Source organism: Rhinoraja longicauda, chromosome 23 (genome assembly GCF_053455715.1).
Source record: "Rhinoraja longicauda isolate Sanriku21f chromosome 23, sRhiLon1.1, whole genome shotgun sequence".
Taxonomy (NCBI): Eukaryota; Metazoa; Chordata; class Chondrichthyes; order Rajiformes; family Arhynchobatidae; genus Rhinoraja; species Rhinoraja longicauda.
The window spans coordinates 27,702,818-27,725,309 of NC_135975.1; the positions used below are offsets into that span (position 1 = coordinate 27,702,818).

At 45.9% G+C, this 22,492-nt stretch overlaps 1 protein-coding gene across 5 annotated transcripts in view; it reads left to right on the forward strand.

The window, feature by feature from the left end:
* The window catches only part of LOC144604972 (non-muscle caldesmon-like), a 195,818-nt gene that overhangs the window by 43,202 nt on the left and 130,124 nt on the right, over positions 1–22,492 (forward strand). For 4 of the 5 annotated variants that reach the window (XM_078419914.1, XM_078419920.1, XM_078419915.1 and 1 more), the window contains exon 2: positions 20,262–20,363. The exons of the other annotated variant lie outside the window; for it this stretch is intronic. The gene's annotated coding sequence lies outside the window, so the exon portion shown is untranslated. The remainder of the gene's footprint in view (positions 1–20,261; positions 20,364–22,492) is intronic. 5 annotated transcript variants of the gene reach the window in all.

A 22,492-nucleotide genomic window follows, 5' to 3' on the forward strand; every position in this document is an offset into this window, starting at 1 on the left:
TAAAATCTCTATCTAGCTCTCTCTTCAATGCATTCAGAGAATTGGCCTCCACTGCCTTCTGAGGCAGAGAATTCCACAGATTCACAACTCTCTGACTGAAAAGGTTTTTCCTCATCTCAGCTCTAAATGGCCTACCCCTTATTCTTAAACTGTGGCCCCTTGTTCTGGACTCCCCCAACATTAGGAACATGTTTCCTGCCTCTAACGTGTCCAACCCCTCAATAATCTTATACGTTTCGATAAGATCTCCTCTCATCTTTCTAAATTCTCCCTAGTGTGTAGGATAGTGCTAGTGTACGGAATGATCGCTGGGCGGTGCGGACTCGGTGGGCTGAAGGGCCCTTTTCCACGCCGTGTCTCTAAGTCTAAAGTATCTCTGGAGAACATGGAGGTGAAGCTTTGGGCTGGGACCCTTCTGCAGACTGAATTTTCAAATAAGTAAATGTAGGAATAACCAGGAGGCTGAATTTTGGAAGAGCGCAGATATTCTGGATCATTGTGAGGCTGGACAGTAACGTAGAGACAGAAAAGGTGCAATTTGAAAACAAGGGTGAGAATTTTAATATCTCATCATTGCGTGACTGGGATCCATAGATGAATGGTGGACAGGACTGGATGCAGGTTAAGATTCTGGCCATCCAATTTTACAGATGATCAAATTCTGCGTTTTTATTCGTGATGCTATGCATCGACAATACATATTGGTTTGTCTAAAAATGAAGAAAAAAGATTTGCAAACCATTCGAATATTTAACATTACAAGGTTAGGATTTGTTCCTTGTGTACCGGCATATTTTGCCTACAAGAAAGCATTGGTCAAATTTACGTTTGTGGCAAGTTTGCGAGTTGGGACTTTAAATTCTTCGTTAGACTATTCCAGAGATAACCAAGGTGCAAATGAGGTTTAAGTAGCAAATAAACGGGTTAGGTAGCAAACAACCCAACCATATTAACAGTGAATTCACCAGTTTTGGGTCATCTCTAACTAACACTCCCACAATCCCACCTTTCTCCCCCACATGCCCCCTTTCTCCCCTTCCCCCTCCCTTCCCAAGTGCCCCATCTAGACTCCCACCTATTTCTTACCTCCCCCCACCCCCACCTGCTACTTTCCTCCCCCTCGATTCACAATTCGCAACTCTTCAAACCTGTCTCACGCCTTCTGCGTTTATCTCTGGCCTTTGTTCCAACCATCTGCCTATCAGAAACTCCCCTTACGTGTGTCCACCTATTACCTGCCACACTTGGACCTGCCTCTCTCCTCTTCCAGCTTACTTCTCTCCCTCCCCACCCCCCTTACTATCAGTCTGAAGAAGGGTCTCGACCTGAGACGGCACCCATTCCTTCTCTCCAGAGATGCTGCCTGTCCGGCTGAGTTACTCCAGCATTTTGTGTCTATCTTCCGCTTCGTTAGTTACTCCGGCACTTTGTGTCCTTTTGGGAAGCAGGAGTGGAGGAGGCTGTCTTTGTGATGGTGCAGATATGTGGTCCCAAGGTCAAATGTGACAACAAGGTTGCTACAATAGTTCTGTTTCCGGTCGTTGTCAGCGAGAGAGATAGTGTATCTTAGAGATACAGCATGGAAACAGGCCCTTCGGCCCAACGAGTCCACGCCGACCATCGATGCTAGCGATGTTAAAGTAAACCTCCCAGATTTCCCATTAGAAGACAACTCAACCTTTGTGGACTACTGTCAACAATGGGCAATTGGCCCAAACTAAGTCTGTACACCAGCTGTAAGATCCTTGAATCATTACAGCCCATTGATGCCCAGGAACTGCTTGACAGTGAGCTTTCTTAGACGAGCAAAGAAGAATTCAACTGAAAATCAGTGGGAGTGAGAGTCAAAAAACATTTCTTGTCCTCTTCTGAACATCTTCAAAATGCTGGATTAAATGACCATAACTGGAGACTTCACTGCAATGCCTTTACTATTGTTTATTTGGTGAAAGATTCATATTTAAAATACAACAACATCAATCATATTTATCTTTGTGCAAACATACCCATCATATGTTACACATCAGTCCCGCTTGTTTACAAACCAGGAGTGATCATAATTACAGGAAGGAACATTCCAGAGATTCATATCGAGTGGTTTACCAGTTGTGATATCCCAGCTGAGCTTCATGGATCAAAGAGGGGGCACTTAATTGAATGTACATGTTAGTTTTGAGTACTAATTTTCCCTTTTTGGAACACAGACTGCTTTTTCATCTTGTAACTTCAACAAGATGGCTCTGTATTTAATTAAAACGTGCACTGAAAGACGATGAGTGTTTCACATTCACAATCTTCTTGATGTTGCTCCTGGTGAGTTAGAAGATGCGCTACAGATAGTGCAGAATTACTGTAGCACAGCCAATGCAAGCAGAAGCCTAAGTGTCACCAGGAGTTCGACTTTCACCTCCGACTCAGATGTTGGTGTGTCTAAACTCCACACCAAATTCTTTGGCACAGAAATACAAGCTAACACTCCAATGGAGAGCCAGAGACCTGGGCCCGATGCTGACCGCAGGTGCTTGTCTGTACGGAGTTTGTACGTTCTCCCCGTGACCGCGTGGGTTTTCTCCGAGATCTTCGGTTTCCTCCCACACTCCAAGAAGGCGTGCAGGTTTGTAGGTTAATTGGCTTGGTGTATGTGTAAATTGCCCCCAGTGTGTGTATAGGATAATGTTAATGTGCGGGGATCGCTGGACGGTGCAGAATCGGTGGGCCGAAGGGCGTGTTTTCGCGCTGTATCTCTAAACTAAACTAAACTAATCATAAATAGGGTAGACAGTCAAAACCTTTTTCCCAGCGTGGAAATGTCCACCACTAGAGGACATTGTTTTAATGTGAGCGGGAGAAAGTTTAATGGAGATGTGCCGAGCAAGGTTTTACACAGAGAATGGTGGGGTCCTGGAATGCACTGCCAGGGTTGGCAGTGGAGACAAATACGACAGTGGCGTTCAAGAGGCCTTTAGATAGGCACATGGAAGCACAGGGAATAGAGGGATATGGATCACGTGCGGGGCAGATGAGATCAGTTTAACGGCATCATGTTCGGCGTGGGGCTTGGGGCTTGGGTCGGCCCACCGCGGTCCTTTCACCGTCCGGCGCGGCCTGAAATAGGCCGCGGGATTTTTCTCTGCTCGGCGGGAGCTTCAATGTCGGGAGCCACGACCGCCCCGATGTGCAGCGGCGGCGTGTTCGCCTGCCCCGGATCGTGGAGCTTGAGTCGGCCCGCTGCGGACCTTTCACCGTCCGGCGCGGCCTGGAACGTGGCGGCGACAGCGGCCTGGCCGCGGGAGAAGACGGCAGGGGAAGAGAAAAGACATTCTGGCCTTCCATCACAGTGGGGGGGGGGGGGGGGGGGGGGGGACTGGAGGAGACTCACTGTGATGGATGGTTCTTTTTTTTTTGTGTTGGTTGGGGTTGTGTAATTTGCTTGTTTTGTTGCTCTTGTTGTTGGACTGTTGGTGACTAAATGTCGTCCAAAAGACTTGTTTTTTGGATGACAAATAAAGATATCCTGAATCCTGAATATCCTGTAAACATTGTGGGCCGAAGGGCCTATTCCTGTGATGTACTGTTCTATGTTCTGTGGAGTGTTGAGTGTGTGCTAATCTGTCCAAGATGCCATCTTTTTGATGAGATTTAAACCAAAATCTGATCAACTTCGGGTAGATGTGAAAAAAGATTGGGACACTATATTTTGTGATCGGAACGGTATTTGATCACGATGGTAGATTATGGAGTTGTTAACAGATTGCTGCCCAGGGGAGTTTAATGCCCGTGAATTAGTGGCTGAGTTTCCTAAATTGGAGCAGTTTCTACATTTCAAGTTCAGTTCAGTTGAGTTTAGTTGATTGTCACGCGTACCGAGGTACAGTGAAAAGCATTTGTTGCGAGCTAACCAGTCAGCAGAAAGACAATGCATGATTACAATGGAGCCATTTACAGTGTATCGATACATAATAAGGGAATAACATTTAGTGCAAGGTTGAGCCAGCAAATTCCGAACAAGGATAGTCCGAGGGTCACCAATGAGGTAGATAGTAGTTCAGGACTGCTCTCTGGTTGTTGTAGGATGATTTTATTGTGTTTCTGTTTCAGCAACTTTAGGATGGCGTGGTGACGAATTCAGGAATATGGGAGAGTAAATGTTGAATTATCGGTTAGTGGTTTCCTGTTGAGTTTGGGTGTGGACAACTTCCCCAAACTATTTAAATAAAAGACACAAAGTACTGAAGTAACTCAGTGAGTCAGGCAGCATCTCTGGAGAACATGGATAGGTGACGTTTTGGGTCGGGACCCTTCTTCAGACTGATTGGGGGGGGGAGTTGGGGGGAGGAAAGCTGGAAGAAAGAGAGGCAGGACAAAGTGTGCAGGTAACAGGTGAACACATGGGATCGATAGGCAGATGGTTGGACAAAGTCTAGAGATGCAAAGACAGAAGGCATGAGACAAAAGAAGAGTTGCGAATTGTGAAGCTAGAGGAAGGAATGTAGGTGGAAGGGGAGAGGGAGGGGAGTCATTTTTTCGTAAGTCACCATCCGCAGTTCTTTGTGTCCCCCGAAGTATTGTTGGCACATTTATTGACCGAGGAAACTGGATCACGAGCTTATCACAACAAAGAGAATACTGAAAGCAAGCATGTTTGGGCATAAGCTTGCAAAGGGATAGGTGTTGGTCGATTGAGGGGGCAAGAAGGTAGCAGATGGAGTTTAATGTGAAGTATGGAGTTATTTACTTTGGTAGGAAGAATTAAAAAACGGAATATGTTTGTTAAGTAGCTGGTTGACTTTTGTACTCAGAGCGATGTGGATGAGCGAATGCAGCTCCGGAGACTCAGGTTCGATCCTGACTACGGGTGCTGCACTGTAAGGAGTTTGTACGTTCTCCCCGTGACCTGCGTGGGTTTTCTCCGAGATCTTCGGTTTCCTCCCACACTCCAAAGACGTACAGGTATGTAGGTTAATTGGCTGGGTAAATGTAAAAATTGTCCCTAGTGGGTGTAGGATAGTGTTAATGTACGGGGATCATTGGGCGGCACGGACTTGGTGGGCCGAAAAGGCCTGTTTCCGGCTGTATATATATGATGATGATATGATATGACTTGACAATTAAAACGGAGAGTTAGTGTGCAGGAAGGAGTGATCATACAGCAAGGAAACAGGCCCTTCAGCCCAACTTGCCCACATTGACCAACATGCCCCATCTACACTAGTCCCGCCTGCCTGTTTTTGGCCCATAACCCTTTAAACCTATCCCATGCATGAATCTGTCTAAATGTTTCTTAAACAATGCGATAGTGCCAGCCTCAACTACCTCCTCTGGCAGCTCATTCCATACACCTACCACCCTTTGTATGTTGAAAGACTGGAGCGACTAGGCTTGTATACACTGGAATTTAGAAGGATGAGAGGAGATCTTATCGAAACGTATAAGATTATTAAGGGGTTGGACACGTTAGAGGCAGGAAACGTGTTCCCAATGTTGGGGGAGTCCAGAACCAGGGGCCACAGTTTAAGAATAAGGCCATTTAGAACGGAGATGAGGAAAAACTTTTTTAGTCAGAGAGTTGTGAATCTGTGGAATTCTCTGCTTCAGAACGCAGTGGAGGCCAATTCTCTGAATGCATTCATGAGAGAGCTAGATAGAGCTCTTAAGGATAGCGGAGTCAGGGGGTATGGGGGAGAAGGCAGGAAAGGGGTACTGATTGAGAATGATCAGCCATGATCACATTGAATGGCGGTGCTGGCTCGAAGGGCCGAATGGCCTCCTCCTGCACCTATTGTCTATTGTCTATTGTACCCCTCAGGCTCCCATATAATCTCTCCCCCCTCCCCCCCTCATCTTACACCTATGACCTCTAATTCTTGATTCCCCTACTCTGGGCAAAAGACTCTGTGCATTTACCCAATCTATTCTCATGGTTTTGTACATGAGTTGAGAACGCAAATAACATGTTGACCTTAGATCGGCACAAAATGCTGGAGTAAATCAGCAGGACAGACAGCATCTCTGGAGAGAAGGAATGTGTGATGTTTCGGGTGGAGACCCTTCTTCAGACTGAGTGGCAAGGGAGAGGGAAACGGGTGATATGGAAGGGTTACAAAGAGAATGTAAGGTGTGGTAAGAACACATCAAAGCAGGTGATAAGCAAGGAAATGTAGAGTGATTCATTGTTGGCTGAAGGGAAGGTGACAACGAGGCATGCAAACAGTAACATTAATCAGGAGGACAGTGAAACCAGTCAGATAACTAGGGTGGAGGAGGGACGGAGGGAGAAAGGAAGGAAAGCAACGTTGACCTTGATTTCAAGGAGTACAAGTGAAGGGATCATTGTATGGGATGTGATTAATCACCACATCTGCATTACCATGTTCAATTTTTGTCTCCTTATCTCAAGGAGGACATGCTTGCAATGGAAGCAGAGCAACGAAGGTTAACTTGGTTGGTTGCTGAGTTGTCTGATGAGAAAAGTCAAGTTATAAAAGGCCTAGATTCTCTTCAGAAGATCTCATTGAATTGTATTTAGATCTTGAAGGGGCATAGCACAAGTCTAGCAATAATGGGCACAATCGCAGGATAACAGGTCACACATTGCAGGATTGAAGTGAAGTGGGATTTCTTCATTTTACACTGAAGAGGCCATATCAATCACTGAATATATTGAAGGCCAGAAATGACTGATTTTTGGAGTCATCTTCCGCAAGCAACAAGGAGTGGACAGGAAAGTGGAGTTGAGTGAGAAGATGAGGCTTGACGTGTCACGGTGAGCATGCGGTACCGCGTAGCCCGCTCCGGCCCCAACATCTGCCAAGATGGCGGCGGGGGAAGGTGAGGGGGAAAGTCGGCTGCTGTGAACGGGCGACAAACTCACATCCCACACCCTTGGAAAGCGCTCTCGCGTTCCGTAATCGGCTCGGTAACGGGGACACGGTGACCCCGGCACACGGACGTGGGGGAGCGACCGCTGGAGGGGGCGGATGGAGCGTTTGCGGTTGGCGGTGTTGGTGGAGGAGGCCGTGGGAGGCCCTACAGCAGCCTGATCACGTGCAGGCAGGGGAGACTAGTCTAACTTGGCATCATGTTCGGCACAGACATTGTGGGCCGAAGGGCCTGTTCGACATTCAATGATCCTTCTTTCCTTTCCCGGCCAAAGCACAATGAATTTTAGTTACAACGAGTCAAGATAAACATTTGCGCATATCCAAACAAAACATATATGTTAAATTCTTGAAAGCATGCCTGGTGGTCAATTTTTCCACTTGATGTAAAGAGACCAACGCGCTAACGCACTCCATAATAAGAATAAACGGGAATGAGTCTGAGAATTCCATATTTGGATAAAGTCTATGTTTGCACCAGCCTCTTTGATCTCCTGTATGCCTTATTACTGAGCTAGTTCTGTGGTGGGGAAGTTAAGAAATGTTGCCTTTAACTGGAGAAAGAGCATGCAGAATGCTAAATATATAACAGGCCGGGGAAAATAAATACTCCCCCAACTCCTTGTGTGACAGTGGAAACGTACATTTATGGCAAAAGAAAGGGTCGGCGGCAGATGTATGATACTTCAAGTGGTGCTTGACATGGTGTTTACAAAGTCCCACATACCTCTGGAGTTGGCGTTTACTGAAGATCTGAACTGCCAGATAATCCACAACATACTTGTCAGACAAACTTGTTTGAAGGACCCGTTAGGGCAGCAGGGATACAAATTCATCTCGTTTTTTAGGCCTGGGAAATTGTATTATTGTTGGGGAGGAGTGAAGTGAGTGAAAACAGAGCCCTAATGTTCTGGTTCCTCCTGGTCTCGTTATGCAGATGTCTACCTTACACACTCAAGCATTTACACAGAACACTCGACAGTACAGCACGGGAACAGGCCCTTCGGCCCACAATGTCTGTGCCGAACATGATGCCGAGTTAAACCAATCTCCTCTGCCTGCATATCCATGTCCCTCCATACCCTGCATTTTCGTGTGCCTATCTCAAACATCACTATCCCCAACCAATGAAGGCAAGCATACCATATGATTTCTTTTGCAAAGTTTTCTTAATACCACTATAGGCATCTGCCTCCATCACCACCTCTGGCAGCACGTTCCACACAGTCACGAAAGCTTCCCTGCACATCTCCTTTAAACTTTGCCCCTCTCACCTTGAAGCTATGCCCTCTAGTATTTGATATTTTCACCTTGGGGGAAAAAGGTTCTGAGTGTCTTTGCTATCTTTGCCATTCGTCATTTTATATACTTGTATCAGGCCTCCCCACAATCTCTGGAGTTACAGAGAAAGCAATTCCACTTTATCCTACTTCCCCTTATAGTCATTACCCTTTAATCCAGTCTGATTTCAGGTAATAAATGTGGATTCAGGGAACTGCAGATGGAGGTTATTACGCAAAATGGCACAAAGTGCCGGAGTAACCCACTGGGTAGGCAGCATCCCTGGAAAATGTGGATAGATAATGTTTCGGGTCGGGACCCCTCTTCAGACCACCTTTCTGCAGATGGAACGAGGACGGAGTTCCCCACTCCTCACCTATCACCCCACCAGCCTCCGTCTCCTCGCACGTTATTCTCCGACATTATGGCCACCAATAAAAACAAGATTAGAGCAGTCTAGAGTTCAGTTCATTTATTGGCAGCATATCATAAAGCACATCAGAATTTTAGTCATTTAAAAACGGTAAAACACTATATGACAGGCTTTCAGTTGACAAAGAAAGGCTTCCAATTGTTAGATTTTCACACGTGTAAGTACTTAAAACATAGGAGCTCAATTAGGCCATTCGGCCCATTGGCCAATGAATCATGGCTGAAGACATGAATGATCCCATGACCATCTTCAAGATGGCACAGTGGCGCAGCAGGTAGAAATCAGGTAGAACGTGCCTCACAGCTCCAGAGACCAAGGTTTGATCCTGACCTTGGGTGCTGCCTGTGTGTGGAGTTTGCACGTTCTCACTGTGACCATGTGGGTTTCCACCAGGTGCTCCAGTTTTCTCCCACATCCTGAAGGCGTGCGGTTTTGTAGGTTAATTGGCCCTCTGTAAATTGCCCCCTAGTGTGTTGAGCGTTGATGGGAGTGTGGGATAATATCGAACTGTGAATTCATTAATATAACATAGAACCAAGAACTGCAGCTGCTGGAATCTTGAGCAAAGCACAAAGTGCTGGAGTAACTCAGCGGGTGAGGCTGCATCTATGGAGGGAATGGACAGGTAACGTTTTGAGTCGGGACCCTTCTTCAGACTGATGGAGTAGGGGGAAAGAAAGCTGGAAAAGAGGGATGGGGGTGGGACAAAGCCTGGCAAGTGATAGGTGGATGCAGATTGGGGGGTGAATGTTATGACACAGGATAACCGGGTCATTACTGAAATGAACAGCTTAAATCAATGCCAGTGATGGTCTTTGCACCAGTAAATATGTTTAGCATCAAATCTTGTTTCTTGAAAAGATTACCTGAAATAAATGAATATTCGGGCCGGCACTGTGGCGCATCGGTAGAGTTGCTGCCCTACAGCACTTACAGCGCCAGAGACCTGGGTTTGATCCAGACTACAGGTTCCGTCTGTACGGTGTTTGTAAGTTTTCCCCGTGACCACGTGGGTTTTCCCCGAGATCTTCGGTTTCCTCCCACACTCCAAAGACTTTCAGGTTTGTAAGTTAATTGGCTTGGTATAAATGTAAAAATTGATCCCTGGTGGGTGTAGGATGGTGTTAATGTGCGGGGACCGCTGGTCGGTGCGGGCTCGGTGGGTCGAAGGGCCTGTTTCCGCGATGTATCACAAAAAAATTACATTAAGCTTGGATCAAAGTCAACTGAAAGCTAAACGGCCTGATTATATTCAGCTTTGGTCATCAAGTCCTGGGATTAGAACATTACTAATTCAGCTATAATATTTAAAGAAGATTGCTAGTTCAACATAGCAGAAAACACAACGCCCACCGGTTTAAAAAAAGCAACGGGTGTACAGTTTGAAAGAAATGTTCTAGTCTAGATGGGGATGTAGCAAAGATCAATGGCCAACTTTCCTGGGAGTTTCGTGTAACATTTGCAGTATTCTTACAGTTTAAAAAAAGCCCGAGCCTTTACTTGGAAGCTGCAACTTCATTAAATGTAGGTCTTTTGTCCCCAGCTACAGTCTCTAATCTTTGTTATAAACTTTAGGGTAGAGGAGGAAGTGACTCCTGATTAACCGTGATTAACGTTGCAATTCTTTCAGCAGTTGATACAATATTTTTTTTCTTGAGGTTGACTCTCTTGGTTTTTAAAAACATGTTTTTACACCAAACATATTTGCAATTGCACTTTATATCCTTGCTGGCAGTTGTTTGAGCTGCTATCTTTAAGAATGATTTGGTCATCTCCTCTCAAAACAACATCCTTAGCCCAAATAATGATGACAATGTTTATCAGCATTGAAAGGCTTGGGTGGAGACAAACAAGAGTGTGGCCACTTTGAGAACAAGCGTTGGGCTGATGGAGCCATTCCATAGTGCATGCTTGTGGACCGTAAAATGGCCGCTGATGCGAGAAGGCACAGACTATTGGAGTAGCTCGGTGGGTTTGACAGACCCTTCCTCTCTCCCAGCTCTCGTCCCCCCACTAAACACCCCTCTCCCCAAAATCGTCTGAAGAAGGGTCTTGGCGGCACGATGGCGCAGTGGTGGATTTGCTGCCTTACAGCGCCAGAGACCCGGGTTCGATCCTGTGACCACGGGTGCTGTCTGTGCGGAGTTTGTGCGTTCTCCCTGTGACCGCATGCGTTTTCTCCGAGTGCTTGGGTTTCCTCCCACACTCCAAAGACGTGCAGGTTTGGAGGTTGGTTGGCTTTAGTAAAAATTGTAAATTGTCCCCAGTGTGTGGGATTGTGCTATTCTACGGAGATCACTGGTTGGCACAGTCTCGATGGGCCGAAGGGCCTGTTTCCACTCTGTATCTCTAAAGTAAAATCTAAAGTGAAGGATCCCAACTTGAAACATTGGCTACCCACGTTTTCCAGAGATGCTGCCTGACCCGCTCAGCCGCTCCAGCATTTTGTGTCTGCTTTAGTAAACCAGCAGCTGCCGTTCATTGTTTCCACAGGTCACTGATGGCAACTCTGCTCGTGATAATGACTCTTCTAATGAGAATGCATTTTATGAATGTGGTAACTTGTATCAGCTCATTTTTATTCACGTGATTCTGTGCTGGAGGTTTGCCTGGGTATTCAGCATTACCTGGGTGAAATGGTCAGTTTCAATGCTGGAGAGATTTGCTTGTAGAAGTTTTTCCAGTTCATCCTCTATGGCCTTCCCTCTTGATCTGTTAACTCCTGGGCGCTAAGAACAAAACTCTATCCTGCAACTCTAAGTGCTTCAAAAGTGCTATCGAAAACAGAACGATGAAATTCGTACTTGCAGCAGCATAACACGTCTGTAAACACTGTGCTCGTAACGTAATAAACAAAAAATGTTTGACAAATTAAACAACATCAATATTTGTGCAAAACACCTGAAGTCCTTAGTTGGAAGTTTAGTTGGTGTTTGTCATGTTCAAGAGCCTGATGGTTGTCGGGAAAAAGCGATTCTTGAACCTGGAGGTCATGGTTCTCAGCCTCCTGTCCCTTTCTACCCGATGGTAGGAGTGAAATGAGAGCGTGGCCAGCCAGGGTGGTGTGGGGTCTCTGACGATGCTGACTGCCTGTTTGAGGCAGAGACTCCTGTAGATCCCTTCGATGGTGGGGATGTCAGTGCCCCATGATGGGCCATGAATCGCAAACAATGCAAGCATAATGAAGGGAATTTTGGACACATGACCCAATAATGTACGTTAAGTTTCAGTTTTGAAGTATTATATTGCGGAGAGATGCATTAAGCAAAACTCTAAATGGCCTGTCGATGTGTGGTGTGGTGGGATCACAAAAAGGTGACGTAACTCAGTGGGTCAGGCAGCATCTCAAGAGAGAAGGAATGGGTGTCGTTTCGGGTCGAGACCCTTCTTGAAGGCGTGGTGGTATTCATAGTTATCAGATTTAACGATGATGTAGTGCAGTTCAGATAAGCAGCCATGTCCTTTGCACCAGGCACTGGCCTGTTGCACCAATCCTTTGAGAGCAGCCTAAAGGAAGGTTCGACTGCCTGGAAACCGACTGAACTCTCTCTCACTCGTCCTTACATTGAAGCGAAGGTCAAGCTATAGAGTCATCGTCATAGACTGATACAGTGTGGAAACAGGTCCTTCGGCCCAACCTGCCCACACAGGCCAACAATGTCCCAGCTACACTAGTTCCACCTGCCTGCGCTTGGTCCATATCCCTCCAAACCTGTCCAATCCATTTACAGTACCTGTCTAACAGTTTCTTAAACGTTGGGATAGTCCCAGCCTCAACTACCTCCTCTGGCAGCCTGTTCCATACACCCACCACCCTTTGTGTGAAAAAGTTACCCCCTCAGATTCCTATTAAATCTTTTCCGCTTCACCTTGAACCTATGTCCTCTGGTCCTCGATTCCCGTGTTCTGGGCATAGGTGACCCACTCCCACTGGTTCTGTTATCTCACTTTCTCATCCGCTCCCGACACACTGGTGGCAGGTTACTGAGGGCCAATTAACCTACAAACCCGCACGTATTTGGCACGTGAGAGAAAACCGGAGCACCCGGAGGAATCCCACGCGGTCACGGGGAGAACGGGCAAGAGACTGTGTGCACCTCTTGTTAAATATTAATGTCCACTGTACAAAAAGCACCAAAAGATAAAATCCCCGTGCCTTCTTTTCGCAACTGGAGATAAATCCCTGGTATTTTCGACGCATCTGACTTTTTTCCCAGAGGGCTTTTACCAAGTTGAAACGCAGAGTAAAATTATAATGATCAATAATTGATGAACTTGAAGGTGTGATTTGCGAAGCTCCCCTTCATTTTATTTTTTTTGGCCGCCATGTCTATCGAATGTTTTCATTCCTTCCCTTATTTGGTGATGTTGACGAAGCCAGACCTGTCATGACACACACTTGCAGACACGCACACAGACATTTTGCAACACAAAGCATCCAGGTACTGAGGACGGTTCTTTAAAAAACAAATATTATGTGAAGATGGTATCATTAATTGTTCCCAAAAACTTTTTTGAAGCAGCGATTGCCATTTCAACAACACCAGGGCGGCACAGTGGCGCCAAAGACCCAGGTTCGATCCTGACCTCAGGTGCTGTCTGTGTGTGGAGTTTGCACGTTCTCCCCGTGACCGCGTGGGATTCCTCCGGGTGCTCCGGTTTTCTCTCACGTGCCAAATACGTGCGGGTTTGTAGGTTAATTGGCCCTCAGTAACCTGCCACCAGTGTGTCGGGAGCGGATGAGAAAGTGAGATAACAGAACCAGTGGGAGTGGGTCATCTATGGTCAGTGTGGACTCGGTGGGCTCCATGTCCTGACTCCATGCTGTATCATTCAATCAATCAATCAAACTATCCTTGATATACATGGGATCTTAAGCTACGTAAGAGGGTATTTTCGGCTCCCATCATCTGATATTGCTCTCTGGGGTCATGTAAATAACTCAAAACTAATAAAAGGAAATGTTGATGCCTGTACAAAGTAGGATTGAGAGGTTTAAACCATGTGCATGGAACTATATTAGTTCAACATAGCAAGAGGCCTGAGCTGTGGTGAAGGGGGCAGATGTTGTTTGGGTGTTGTGTGCTTAAGAACGCAGAAAACTGCTCGATTTGCCTATTAATTTCAAAGACCGCTTTTTACAGAATTAGTCTGTCAGTGCAAGTCAGTTTATTTGGGATGATTTCAGTTAATGAAAATTGAGCAGGGAATGACACAGGCTGCTGGAGTAACTCAAGAGGTCAGGCAGCATCTGTGGAGGACACGGATAGGCGATGGTTCAAATTGACACCCTTCCTCTACATGAAGGAGGGCACTGACTCGAAATATCACCTGACCATGTTCTCAAGAGATGCTGCCTGACCCATTAAGTTACACCAAGCACTTTGGGTCTTTTCTTGTGAACCGTTATCTGCAGTTCCTCGTATCTACGGAAGATTTGACAGTTAACAAGATTCTTCCGCTTCCAATATAACAGACAATTGCAATCAATTCACTGATCTTTGTTAATTGGAGTCCCATGATAAGTTCATAAGTTCATAAGTGATAGGAGCAGAATTAGGCCATTCGGCAGAATTAGGCCATTAGGCCATTCAATCATGGCTGATCTATCTCTCCCTCCTAACCCCATTCTCCTGTCTTCTCCCCATAACCCCTGACACCCGTACTGATCAAGTGATGTGGGTGGACCCCATACTTGGTAAGAGCAGCAAACTCCAGTTGCAGCCTGAACAGCCCTTGTGAGACTAATTAGGTTTGTAATGTGGGATGAGAGCTCCATAGAGTCATATAGCATGGAAATGGGCCCAGTGGCCAAACTCATCCACGCTGACCAAGATGCCCCATCTAAGCTGCTCCCATGTGCCTATGTGTCGCCTATATCCCTTTAAACCTTTCCTATCCATTCACTGTTTCCTACTCATTCACATCTCAAATCATTAAGAGGCACAGAAATGTCGTCCACAGCTGCCTCTGAAGATGAACAGGTAGGCAAAAGTGAAGGAATGTACATGTGCGGACATGGGCTGTATCTTGACCAACAGTTTGCTAGCATGTGAATGCACAACCCATTACTGGATGATCCCTCTCAAGGCTTGTCATCCTGCCTGAAGGTATGACAAGGGTAACATTTAATGCTGCTGGCTTAGGTATAGGTTTATTATTGTCACGTGCACCGAGGTACAATGAAAAGCTTTGCCTTGCATGCTATCCAATAAGATCAGATAATACTGTACAAAATGCAGTCAAGTCAAACTCAAGTACAATAGGTGGCACAATGGAAAACATACAAGACACAGAGTGCAGAATATAGTTAGATACATACATAGATACATAGACAATAGGTGCAGGAGTAGGCCATTCGGCCCTTCAAGCCAGCACCGCCATTCACTGTGATCATGGCTGGTCATCCACAATCAGTACCCCGTTCCTGCCCTCTCCCCATATCCCTTGATTCCGCTAGCCCTCAGAGCTCTATCTAACTCTCTTTTGAATGCATCCAGTGAATCGGCCTTCACTGCTTTGGGGCAGAGAATTTCACAAATTCACAACTCTCTGTGTGAAAAAGTTTTTCCTCATCTCAGTTCTAAATGGCCTACCCCTTATTCTTAAACTTTGGCCCCTGGTTCTGGACTCCCCCAACATCAGGAACATGTTTCCTGCATCTGGAGTGTTCAATCCGTTAATAATTTTATATTTCTATAAGATCCCCTCTCATCCTTCTAAATTCCAGTGAATACAAGCCCAGTCGCTCCATTCTTTCATCATATGACAGTCCCACCATCCCAGGAATTAACCTTGTGAACCTACGCTGCACTGCCTCAATGACAAGAATGTCCTTCCTCAAATTAGTTATAAAGTCATAGAATCATACAGCACAGAAACAGGCCCTTCGGCTCAGCTTCCCCAGCAACAAATAATACCCATCTGCACTAGTCCTACCTGCCTGAATTTGGTCCATATCCCTCTAAACCTTTCCTGTCCATGTACCTTTTCAAATGTCTTTAAATGTCGTTATAGTATTTGTCTCAACTACCTCCTCCGGCAGCTCGTTCCATGTGCCCACCCCCCTCTGTGTGCAAAAAAATGGCCCTCAGGTTCTTATTAAAAGTTCTCAGCATTGTTACGCACCAGTTCCAGAGACCGAGTCCAATGTCCGCAATGGGGTAGAGGTGAATCAGGCAGTACCCTAGTTTATGGAAGGACCATTCAGAAGCCTGACAACAGAGGGGGGAAAAGCTGTCTCATGCTGGCAGATTATTATGTGCTGCCAGAGTCTGCATTAAAATGTACTTTAATGAATGGGAAAATGGATATAAACCTTGTGTGTGGCCTCTGGAAATTGTGTGGAATGCATTACTCTTTCCCATGCACACAAATGGTAGATGTTACAAATTCTTGCTCCACAGGGCACACGTCAGGAATCTGCAGCAAGAATTTCTCCTCATCAATGCCTGAGTTCTCCATCTATACTTCCATTACGGGAGGCCCTGAAAACACGAACGTCCTGATTTGAGAAAAATTGCTACTCGTGTTATAATCTGCGACATTTTGGTGACGGGTTAGAGCCTAATATGGATATGTATCCCATACCATTTTCAATTCTGTTTTCGAGCTGTTTGACCTCAGTAACTCCGTGGCTGCTTGCAATTATCGTCCAGACCACCAGGCTCTTTGAGAAATCAAAAGATGGATAAAATTCCACTTCATAGGAAGCACCAGACCTTGAAAAACTGATCTGAATTCGCTCCCAGTGCGTTCTGCTTGTCAGTTGGGCTCTTTAAGTGGAATAACAAGTCTGCATGATGAGACCTCTGGTGTACAATGTACGACTAACTATGATTAATAAAACGTATGGACTAGGACAAGGGCAGAAAATGGGTGGCACGGTGGCGCAGCAGTAGAATTGCTGCCCCACCATGCCAGAGACCCGGGTTCGATCCTGACTACGGATGGTGTCTGTACGGAGTTTGGACATTCTCCTTTTGACCATCTTTTGATGTTTTGCCTGGGTGCTCCGGTTTCCTCCCATGCTCCAAAGACCTACAGGTTTGTAGGTTAATTGGCTTGGTATAATTGTAAATAGTCTCTGGTGTGTGTAGGATAGTGTTAGTGTGGGGGGGATTGATGGTTGGTGCGGACTCAGCAGGCCCAAGGGCCCATTTCCATGCTGTATGTCTAAACTAAACTAAACTAAGCTAAACTAAAATTCTTCTGAAGGACTTATTTACCTGTATGGATACTAAATAGTCAATGTTTACAGCAATGCCTAGTCAAGGCATTACACTTCCTGGAAGATGTTTTTCCTATTGACACAGTGAATATGAGGAGAGGTTGGACAAACCTGGATTGCTTTCTCCGGAATGCCGGGTGGAAGTATATAAAGTTGTGAGGAGGCATAGATACGGTAGACAGTCACAACCTTCTCTGAGCAGAAATGTCAAAGACTAGAGGTCATAGCTTTGTGACGGAATAAACTGCAGGTGCTGGTTTACACTGAAGATACACACAAAGCTTTCAGTCTAGCTTTAAGGTGAGATGGGCAAAGTTTACAGGAGATGTGCGGGACAAGTTTTTTACAAAGAGTGTGGTGGAACACCCCAAGGGTCGTGGTGGAAGCAGATATGATGGTGGTGTTTAAGAGACCTATGGATAGGTACATGGAAATGCAGGGAATGAAGGGATATGGACCACTTGCAGGCAAAGGAGATATGGTTTAACTTGGCGTTGTGCCCGGCACAGACTTTGTGGGCCGAATGGCCTGTTTCTGTGCTGTACTGTTCCGTGTTTAATGTTATTCTGGAACTCTGACAAGACCCTCACTTTCCTGAAAGTGTGTGCAAGTTGAGAGATTGAATCTGATAGCAGAACTTGTTCCTTTGTATTTCAGTGCTGTACGCAACTATGACAGAATTGCAAATTGGCCAGTGCTTCAGTTTGGCAGTTCATCATACCACAATTATATGATATCGTAAATGATCATTTCTTGACAGCAGCAGTTTCACATGTTACATATCCTTATTTCAGACGCATAAATATCATAAATATTTCAAGGTTATCAGATGTTTTTCAGTTAGTTCAGGAAATTAGAACCAGGCTGGTTTAAAAATAATAATAAACGCAATTGCTTTGCATGGTGCCTCGTGCATGTTAATATGTAGATTGGGAACAAAAGACAAAAGAAATAGAGTTGGCAATTCATAGAGCAATATTCTCTCAGAGCCAGACAGTCACAGAGCTGTAGAGCATGGAAACAACCTTCGGCCCACCTGGTCCAGGTTGACCTAGTTGGTATTCTGGGCTAGTCCCATTTGCCTGCATTTGGCCCATAGCCCTCCAAACCCTTCCTATCCAAATATCTGTCCAAACGTCTTTTAAAATCTGTAAATGTCTGCAGGAACATATTCTCCCAAGGGAACGTTGGAATACTTTTCATTTCAATATTTTAAACATAAGACATTGATATAGGAGCAGATTTAGGCCATTCACCCCATCGAGTCTGCTCCACCTTTCGATCATGGCTGATCTAATTTCCCCTCTCAATCCCATTCTCCTGCCTTCTCCCCGTAGCCTTTGGTGCCCTTAGTAATCAAGAACCTATCAATCTCTGCTTTAAAAATACCCAATAACTTGGCCTCAAATATCCAATGACTGACTCAATCCGCACACTAACCTTTTGGGAATTCTGCAACAGCACTCCCAAGTCTACTTCCTTTCCCCATTTACAAAATAGTCTACACCTTTATACCTTCTACCAAAGTACATGACCGTACACATTGCTATGCTGTGTTCCATTTGCCACTTCTTTGGGCTACTAACATTTCATTTGGGCTTGAGGACCTCTTTGTATGAAATCTTTCCACTACATTGGGGATATCTGATGTAGCAACTGGTACACTTGTAATTATTCCCTATTTTGCAAGTTATTTCTGCACCCAATCCCTCAATAATTTAACTTTTTTTAGGTTCAAGATACATCATGGAAACCGGCCCTTCAGCCCACCGAGTCCACGCCAACCATCGGTCACCCGTTCACACTAGTTCTACGTTATCCCACTTTCTCATCCACTCCCTACACACTCGGGGCAATTTACAGAGGGCCAATTAACCTATGAATCGACACGTCTTTGGGATGTGGGAGGAAACCCACGCCTTCACAGGGAGAACGTGTAAACTCCACACTGACAGCACATATAGTGAGGATCGAGCTTGGGTCTCTGGCACTGTGAGGCAGCAGCTCTACCAGCTATGCCACAGTGCTGCCTTCACATGGTCCAATACACTTATCCCAACCAAGATGCCCCATCTACACTAATCCTACCCAGTTGCATTTGGCCCATACCCCTGTCAGTCTTTCCGATCCATGTGCCTGTTCAAATGTCTTTTAAATGCTGTTATAGTACCTGCCTTAACTACCTCCTCTGGCAGCTCGTTCCATATACCCACCAGTTAAAATATTGCCCCTCAGGTTCCTATTAAATCTTTCCCCTCTTGCCTTAAACCTATGTCCTCTGGTTCTTGATTCCCGTACCCTGGGTAAAACACTCAATCACCCTATCTATTTCCCTCATAGTTTTATACACCTCTATGTGATTTAGTCGGAGGTATCCCCATAGAAAGCATTACCTGAGCATCATTTTCTCCAGAGATGCTGCCTGATGCACTGAGATACTCCAGCATTTTGTGTCCATCGCAAGGTGTTTTGCTCTTGCTGAACGTTAGTTAACGCCCCTCAGGTTTGTCCTCGTTTTGATTTCCCTCACCCTGGGCAAAAGGTGGTAGTAACTAGTCTTAGTAACTGGTCTTCCAATCTGGTTGGTTAAGTTGTGCAAGAACCAACTGATCACAGTTTAGTTAAGTGTAAGAAAATAACTGCAGATGCTGGTACAAACTCCGTACAGACGGCGCCCATAGTCAGGATCAAACCTGAGTCTCCGGCGGTATTTATTCACAAAATGCTGGAGTAACTCAGCAGGTCAGGCAGCATCTCAGGAGAGAAGGAATGGGTGACGTTTTGGGGTCGAGACCCGAAACGGAACAATTCAATTCTCGCCTGTCCATTCCTTCCACAGATGCTGCCTGACCTGCTGAGTTCCTCCAGCACTTCATATGTGTTTTGCTCAAGATCTGCAGTCCCTGATGTCTCAAAATACGCGGCCTTATTTGTTCTTCCACCCGTACAGCAATGTTTCAGTACAAGACATGATTTAATTAGAGGAGTAAGGCTACTCAATATTCTTTTGCCAGAGTGTAGTGTAGCTGTGGGATTCATGGCCACAGACCGCTGTGGAGGCCAAGTCTTTGGGTGTATTTAAAGTGGAGATTGATAGGTTGCTGATTGCTGGGTTCAGGTTGCAGTAACAGTGTCAAAGGGTATGGGGAGAAGGCTGGAGAAGGGGGTTGAAAGGGAAAAGCAGATCAGCCATGATCATGTTCATAAGTGATAGGAGCAGAATGAGGCCGTTCGGCCCATCACGTCTGCGCCGCCATCCAATCATGGCTGATCTATCGTCCCCTCCTAATCCCATTCTCCTGCCTTCTCCTCGGTCGAATGGCGGAGCTGACTCAGTGGGCTGAATGGACTCATTCTGATCCTATGTCTCATGGTCTTACAATGACACTGGGTAGTTTTATCATATTTAATGACGATTCTTTGCCTGATCTTTCCCCAGAGATACCGCAAGCACGTGGATTGTATGTGAATCAGATCTCTGCAGTGGGAGGCAGGGCAGCACTCGACCAACAAGGACAGAGTTGACCATTCAATCACCTCTGTGAGTACACTCAAAGACATGATTAACATAGTGCCTTCCCTCTTCGGTTCTTGGTGACTTGGTAGGCTCATTTACCAACAGAGTCTACAATGGACTATATAAACCTTCATCTCAATCTCACTCCGAATATTGTTTATAACTATAAGCTGGATGTTATGTATGTTGGGAAACACACTGCAACTTATGCAAGGGATGTAAAGCTATTTGTGTTAATATAGCCCTGGAAACACAGCATAATATACAATCAAAAGGACACAAAAGTGCTGGAGTAACTTGGTGGGTCTGGCAGCGTCTCTGGTGTCACATGTCCATGTTCTCCAGAGATGCTGCCTGACCCGCCGAGTTACTCCAGCACTTTGTGTTTTTGTGGGTAAATCAGCATCCCAGTTCCCTGTTTCTACGATACAATCAGTTGGCTTTTCAAATGTTGTCGGCGCCCGTAGTCAGGATCGAACCTGAGTCTCCGGCGCTGCATTCGCTGTAAGGCAGCAACTCTACCGCTGCGCCACCGTGCTGCCCTAACTTTGGGTGAACACTGGATCATGTACAAACACGTGTACAAGAATGGGCGTCAGACTGAGATAGAGCTGGAGGGGTTTGCTGAGGAAGGGTCTGATATCATGGTGTTGGCGGAGGCGGCCGTGGGAGGCCCTGTAGCCGCCGCGCGAGCGAGCGGGTCGAGCGCAGCCAGCGGGAGCTGCACGGAGCGGCGGTGGAAGGAGCCGACGGCATCGCACTGGGCTAGGCCCACTCCTACTTCACCCAGCCAGTGCCGCCTGGACACCCGGCCTTAGTGTGAGGAAAGAAGAAAATGCACATCTCCTTGGGCCGTGATCGGACTGTGCAGAAGTTGCAAGATGGCGCTGGAAAGTGGCGACTCTCTGCGTGCTGTTCCAGAAGAGGAGCTATTGTATCCGTGTTTAGTTTCATTTGGAGATACAGCGTAGAAACAGGCCCTTCGGCCCACCTAGTCCGCGCCGGCCAACAATCACCCCTTACACTAGTTCTACCCTACTCGCTGGGGACAATTTACGGAAGCCAATTAACCTACAAACTTGCACGTGGTTGGAATGTGTGAGGAAACCGGAGCACCCGGAGGAAACCTACGCAGTCACAGGGAGAACGTGCAAACTCCATACAGACAGCACCCATAGTCTGGATTGAACCCGGGTCTCTGGCGCTGTAAGGCAGCAACTCTACTGACTGCATAGCATGCAGAACAAACTTCTCACTGTAACTCTGTACACGTGACAATACATAAACAAAACTACACTTACAGAGATGGAATTAAGTCTCCTTTGTATCTAACAAGGGGAAGCCATGAGTCAGGCTGCATCAAAGGGCAGGATGCTGAGATAGTCATCCCAACGTGGCCAGATGTTGCAGAGACATGCACGGAGGTGGGGTGAGGATTGTCCAGGCTTGTGCACAATGGGAAAGAGTTTGTTGTGCTTTAGCTTCTCGTGGATGGGCTGGACAGAGAGGTTGGCAAGAAGTGTGGAGAGAGAGCTTTACTCGATTCAGAGTTCATCCTCAGGAGAGGGCTCACTGTTTCAGTGGGCCTACATTAAACCTGACATCTTTACACATTCCAGTGCAAATGCGCAAGCCCTGTTAAATACTCTGAATCAAACCCTTTTAAATCCACAATTCCCCTGACAATGGGAAACAAAGGAAAAATCAATTGTTAACATAGTTTAAGGTTAAAATACTCCAAAGACCTATAGGCCTCTAGCTTAATTGGCTTAAGTAAAATTGTAAATTGTCCCTCGTTTGTTGGATAGTGCCAGAGTACAGGTGATCGCAGATTTGGTGGGACGAAGGACTTGTTTCCATGCGGTGTCTCGAAAATAAACTAAAAGTTGACATTCCTTTTAAAATTAAGCTACATAGAAAAATATCTCTCATTTACTTTTACCAACATTTTGTTTTGAGAAAGAGCTTATGGAGCCATTTTTATCTGCAGGAGTTGGCATTTTAAAATCTTACCACTATGGGTGCTAAGGGTAGAAATGTCAAAGGCCAGAGCAGGTAGCTTAAGGACAGAGAGGGCAACGTTTAAAGGAGTTATGTGAGGCAAGTTTATTTTACACAGAGGGTGGTGGGTTCCTGGACCACACTGCAGATGA